Consider the following 6000-nt stretch of genomic DNA (forward strand, 5'->3'; position numbering starts at 1 on the left):
TGCATTTGTAAAGGCAGTGTCAGTCCTTTAATAAAACACAATACAAAAAGAGCAAATTGGCACTCACATTGTTGATGTGACAGAGAATTTATTGAAGCACCTCTGCTGTAATTGGAAATAAGCGACAAATGGCATTCCCAGTCTATCTAAATTGTGCCAATTATTCTTCATTCATTGGTGAGGGTGGGCAAGCTCCAGATTCTGGCTCGCTTCAGATGATGCTGTCTTCACATGCTACAACAGTTAATGACTTTGGACCACTGAAGGAGTTGTAGATTTCTACCAGCATCTGATGCTTGGTTTGAGAGCAGGCCTCAATTATTTGTCTTCTTGTTTCATGCTGAATGAAAGCAAACCAAAAGAAATCGGAATAATTTATCACTTTTTATTTACCCCCCCAATACATACACATGGTCTCTGTTTAATATGAAAGCTCAAAATTAATTTGATTTGAATAAATATTACAAAATTTGAGCTTCTTGATTTTAAATAACTGTAGGAAGCTGAAAAATGCATTGCAATAAATATCACTGATTCACACTTGGACACTAGATAATGCTAATTCTTAGATCTACCTATACAGCTCTGAGTAAGACCAGGCTTTTCAAAAAAGGCTAGTATCTGGTGATAGGGATTAAAGGGCAACTTAATAGGTTGTTTTAATGATATTATGTGGCTTAATGGTACTTTTATTTTCTAAATTTAATTTCTGCAATGAAAATTTCACTAATAAGTATATTGGTTCACTCTCACTTGTCACAATTCAGTACAGGATAGGATATTCTGAGTGGTTTTTCTGTATTAATGGGAGGGGAGGAAGGTCCTCTTTCTGTCCAGGGAGCCCTGTAGGTAGATGTGGCTTGGGAAAGATTCAATAACGAAAGTCGATCAGAGGAGTTAAGCTCCAAGATATAAATACGGAGCCACAAGAAGTCCAATGACTGCATATACCTGGCCAAGGTCACTGAATATGATGTTAGATTACATTTTACATTAACTTTAGCAATCAATTGTGCCACAGCTCCATTGAATGTATCCCCATCACTCATCTATCATAGATCATTATTGATCAAAGTTCAGACCTAAAGTTCAAAGCCGTACATTTGCCAGTGGCAATAAGCCCGCATCCACTCAGAACTTTGTTAAATTGCAAGATACACAAACAGGGCAGTCATATCACTCTTGCATCTAAGACAGTGCTTCCTGACACACATTGCAAAAGGCACATATTAGTGCAATCAATTGAAAACTGCTCAGCTCTATTGCTTGCATGATTTGTGTTTTCTTTCTCCTTTGCTGCACATTGGGTGTTGGTCTTCCTATTTTTATAATTGGGCTCTTCTGGGTTTCTTGCTTTGTGGCTGCCCGCAAGCAGACAAATCTCAAGGTTGGCATTCATCCACTGTGGGATTGAATTCAAGAGTCGTGAGATAATGTTACAGCTATATAAGACCTTGGCCAGACCCCACTTGGAGTACTCTGTTCAGTTCTGGTCATCTCACTACAGGAAAGATAGGGATAATATAGAAAGGGTTCAGAGGAGACTTACAAGGATGTTGCCTGGGTTGGAGAGCGTGCCTTATGAGAATAGGTTGAGTGAACTTGGCCTTTTCTCCTTGGAGTGACAGAGAATGAGGGGTGACCTGATAGAGGTGTACAAGATAATGAGAGGCATTGATCGTGTGGATAGTCAGAGGCTTTTTCCCAGGGCTGAAGTGGCTAGCATGAGAGGGCACAGTTTTAGGGTGCTTTGAAGTAGGTACAGAGGGGATGTCAGGGGTAAGTTTTTCACAGAGAGTGGTGGGTGCGTGGAATGCACTGCCGGTTATGGTGGTGGAGGCGGATACAATAGGGTCTTTTAAGAGACCCTTAGATAGGTACATGGGGCTTAGAAAAACAGAGGGCTATGTGGTAGGGAAATTCTAGGCAGTTACAAGAGTAGGTTGCATGGTCGGCACAACATTGTGGGCTGAAGGGCCTGTAATGTGCTGTAGATGTCTATGTTCTATGTTGTATAATTTATATATACTTTGATAATAAATGTCCTTTAAACCTTAAATAAGTACGGTTTTATTAGCTCCCTCCGTTGGAGGTTATTGGAGGGACTGCTACAGGGTTCATCGGGAGTACGGGGAACAGAAACTCATTCCTCATCCTATTCCTCAGAACTCCCTTCTCTCCTCCAAGTTACAATTATACTTACTTTTCACCTCTGTTCTGTCACCATAACCCTGTCCTTTCACATTTTCCCTTTCAGACAGCCAAGAAGTTTATCTGGCCACGCAGCAGCAATTCGGAAGCAGGAGATGAACCTTTAAGGCATCCTGTCACTCAGTTCATCAGTAATGGCCAATGGCAGAGGTTAGCCGAGATCTGAGAGCTTCTTCTGGTAAAGGGTGAGCTGGAACCTACAGAGGAAACAAATGCAACCATGGTCCCAGGTCCTGAGGCAACAAGTTCAGATGAGAATTCTAATGGAGCTCTCTACAGTCAGATACGCATTGTGAAACTCTTGGTACACTTTCAAACCCAAATGAAGATATGCATGAGATATCATAGGGTGAGGAGTACAGCAACAACCCGCCATACAGCCGGGAGCCAATTAGTGTGAACCAACAGGTTGTTGAGTGTACTAGAGAAAAGAGGTTTAGCAGCATTGTGGGAGGGAGCATAGCTGTGGCAGAATGGAGCCCTCATGGGCTGTCAAGCATTCTGCTCTATCATAGGCCAGCATGGTAACATAGTGGTTAGCACAGCGCATTGCAGTACCCGCGGCCCGGGATAGTTCCTGCCACTTCCTCTGAGGAGTTGGCACTTTCTCCCCATGGTCGGGTGGGTTTCCTCCGGGTGCTCCGGTTTCCTCCCACAGTCAAAGGTGTACCAGTCAGTAGATTAATTGGTCATTATAAATTGTTCCATGATTAGGCTAGGGTTAAATTGAAGGATTGCTGGAGAGGGCAGCTCAAAGGGCCGGAGGAGCCTTTTCTGCACTGTATCTTAATAAGTAAATAAATCCATTTTTGAGTCTGAACCCATCCATAGTGTCATTTCAACTGTTTGGAAGATCTCACCTTATCCTCTCCCCTCACCGCGCGCGCGCGCACACACACACACACACACACACACACACACACACACACGCGCGCGCACACACACACACACACACACACAGCCTGTGTCATACCTTTCATTTACTGACCGTTACTGACCGCCTACCTAATAAATAGTTATCCATGAACAACCAAGTATAATTATATAGTAATCTAAAAATTAATTTATACTATTAGATGAGTGTCATGCAGCATGCCAAGGGGTGTTTCAGTTGTAGGCTTGTTGTTACAACATTCTGAGACAAGACCCTAGGTGTTACTGATGGATTGTTTTGTCGAGAAAGAAAGGAAAATTCTGATTCTGGAACTGGGGGTAAGGGGTATGGGTCTAGGAGTTTTAAAGAGAGAGAGAGAGAGATGACCATCAGTCAAGGCCCAAATGAAACTATGATAGTGGAGGTAGTGGCAGGAGACCAAACCCAGAGATGGAAATCCAAGCCTGGGGATATGCCAGAGAGGTCGGGGTGGGGGGGCGGGTTTCAAAATCGGGACCAGGGAATTTGTCAGGATATCATGGCAATATGAGAGGCAATATTGACAACCCCCCACACCCCAGCCCCCAAGGAGAAGAAGCAAATTTTTAAAAATCCTACCCAGGTTGAGTTCCCAGAACTGGGTTATAACAAAAGTCAACACAAGCCATTAGCAGCGGGTTGTAGTCTCCCAAGGAAATCCCTCTTAAACAGAGGCAGCATTGCTGTGATAGTATGAGAGTTCAGAGTGTAACCAATGACAAGTATTTCCTTGCCACACTGTGACCTATCTCCCCAGGCTTAACACAGGGAATGACATTTGATATGGAAATCACGTTATTCATCCAAGATTAAATTATCCTGTGACTTTTCTGCAGTGGTGCTGTTCAGCTCAGAAATGGCTGCAATTGCATACCATTCCAAAAGCAATCTTCACTGAAAAACATTTTTGTGCAATTACATTTCTAGCCCAAGACATCCAAGGCAAATTGAGTATAGTTTCTCTGCTTTTAAAATAGTAAAAAAAATCTGAATGCAGTTCACAAGAGGCTGGCAATTTAAACTGACTTGTCAATCTGTTGGCTGACACAAATACATACTAAATGACCCATCTTTTATTAGTTACCTTTCTAAGAAAGCACAGCTGCTTGTAAACACAGGTGTCTGCCTCTGAGCAGGTCATAATAGAGAAAGAGGAGCAGTAAATGTTTTAAATCAGGCTTGCCTGAAGAAAGGCTTTAGATACATATACAGCTTGTTCAAAAGTACTCGGAATAAAGAAATGTACAAATCGTTTCAGCATGAAAAAGGTGTGGCCTTTGATTCAAACAACTTATTGTTAATTCATTGTCTGACATAATTATATACCAAGATTACTAAGAAACTGAACAGCTCCATAGTCTTCTCTTTTGCCAAGATGAGGCCACCCTCAGGGTGGGGGAGCAACACCTCATATTCCGTCTGGGTAGCCTCCAACCTGTTGGTATGAATATCGATTTCTCCTTCCAGTTAAAAAATAATCTCTCTCCATTCCCTCTTCTATTTCCTCACTCTGGCCTTTTACCTCTACTCAACTTCTTATCACTTCCCCCTGGGTCCCCTCCTCATTCTCTTTCTCCCACGGTGCACTCTCCTCTCCTATCAGATTCCTTTTTCTCCAGTCCTTTTCCTTTCCCTCTCACTGGGCTTCACCTATCACCTCCTGCTAACCTCCTTCCCCTCCCCCTACCTTTTTTTATTCTGGCGTCTTCCCCCTTCCATTTCAGTCCTGAAGAAGAGCCTCGGCCCAAAACGTTGACGGTTAATTCCTTTCCATAGATGCTGCTTGACCTGCTGAGTTCCTCCAACATTTTCTGTGTGCAGCCTAGACCTTGGATTGCATAGATCAACATTTTGTGTGCTACTTGGTTAAAACTGAAAATTGAGGTGTATGGAAAATAAGAAGACTTTCCTTTCCCATAATCACCCACCAGTGACTATCAATTCTTGATGGCAGCCAAACTACTGCCCTTCATTCACACTGAATGTCCACTGATTTTTAATTTTATCCGCATACCCACCTCCCAGTTACCAACCCCTCCCCCAGCCTTCACAGCCTCAAGCCCTCCAGTTAGATCTGACCTCTCTCACAATTGTGTCGCAAATGGACCTTACTATTTTAAAAATTTATTTGTAGTAGTGTTACTTTGTGTGATGTGTGCGTGAGTTAAATGCACTGTATTGCACACCTTCGTCTGGAGGAATGTTGTTTCGCTTGGCGGTATACATGTGGTTAGTTGAATGACAATAAACTGCCTCGAGCTAGAACTTGTTCCCTCACCAGCACTATTCCCAGAACAATCTCCACTATGACTACTCCCCCAGTCGGGATGCTCCAAAGTGTGTACAGGGTATACAAAATAATATGTTTTTGTTGTGCATGACCCTCTTGGAAGCACGTTATACTAAACTAAAACTGGAGATTTCTTTCGGATTTCTGTATATGAACTACTGACATGACTGAAATCTTTTCAAATGATCCACAGATAATTGTTTTCCAGCCAATGTTTAGGCTCTTCAGATTTACTGACACCTTGAAATAAGATAATTAAAAAGGTAAAGTGATAGTGCAGTGGGTGAATTTTATTGGGTTAAGGAAAAAATGAGTTTTTGCATATGCTCATTTGTTTTAAAATTATTTTGGATGATTTAGTTAGAGAAATAAAATATGAGAATGGTCTTTGTACGAACAGTGATAAATTGTTTGCCTTTTCAATGCCTTAACTGGTGAGATCTTTTGAATAAATATTCAGAGTTGGTTGTTGCAATGCTCTCAAGAGTGCATTGAGATGGAGCAAATATATAAATACAAAGGAGGCAGAATATTCATGATAAGACATCACATTAACTATTTACACTTTGAGTCTCTATGCCCTGCA

At 42.0% G+C, this 6000-nt stretch overlaps 1 long non-coding RNA gene across 1 annotated transcript in view; it reads left to right on the forward strand.

Annotated features, from left to right (window-relative positions):
• The window catches only part of LOC134358018 (uncharacterized), a 44522-nt gene extending 39463 nt beyond the window's left edge, over positions 1-5059 (forward strand). Inside the window, exon 3 of the long non-coding RNA XR_010020775.1 lies at positions 2258-5059. This is a non-coding gene — a long non-coding RNA (uncharacterized LOC134358018). The remainder of the gene's footprint in view (positions 1-2257) is intronic.
• Positions 5060-6000: the final 941 nt, after the last annotated feature.

The sequence above is a fragment of the Mobula hypostoma genome, chromosome 17, assembly GCF_963921235.1.
Source record: "Mobula hypostoma chromosome 17, sMobHyp1.1, whole genome shotgun sequence".
In the NCBI taxonomy this organism is placed as follows: domain Eukaryota; kingdom Metazoa; phylum Chordata; class Chondrichthyes; order Myliobatiformes; family Myliobatidae; genus Mobula; species Mobula hypostoma.